This window comes from Rhincodon typus, chromosome 20 (genome assembly GCF_021869965.1).
Source record: "Rhincodon typus isolate 14 chromosome 20, sRhiTyp1.1, whole genome shotgun sequence".
NCBI classification, from domain to species: Eukaryota; Metazoa; Chordata; class Chondrichthyes; order Orectolobiformes; family Rhincodontidae; genus Rhincodon; species Rhincodon typus.
The window spans coordinates 37,299,344-37,299,924 of NC_063351.1; positions in this window are offsets into that span (position 1 = coordinate 37,299,344).

Genomic DNA, 581 nt, shown 5'->3' on the forward strand with positions numbered 1-581 from the left:
GTTGGACTGGTTTTGGGATGCGGTGGGGGGAGGGGAGATTTTGAAACTTGTGAAATCCACATTGATACCATTGGGCTGCAGGGTTCCCAAGCGGAATATGAGTTGCTGTTCCTGCAACCTTCGGGTGGCATCGTTGTGGCACTGCAGGAGGCCCAGGATGGACATGTCGTCTGAGGAATGGGAGGGGGAGTTGAAATGGTTCGCGACTGGGAGGTGCAGTTGTTTGTTGCGAACCGAGCGTAGGTGTTCTGCAAAGCGGTCCCCGAGTCTCCGCTTGGTTTCCCCGATGTAGAGGAAGCCACACCGGGTACAGCGGATGCAGTATACCACATTGGCAGATGTGCAGGTGAACATCTGCTTGATGTGGAAAGTCTTCTTGGGGCCTGGGATGGGGGTGAGGGAGGAGGTATGGGGGCAGGTGTAGCACTTCCTGCGGTTGCAGGGAAAAGTGCCGGGTGTGGTGGAGCTGGAGGGGAGTGTGGAGCGGACAAGGGAGTCACGGAGAGAGTTGTCCCTCCGGAAAGCAGATAAGGGTGGGGAGGGAAAGATGTCTTTGGTGGTGGGGTCGGATTGCAGATGGC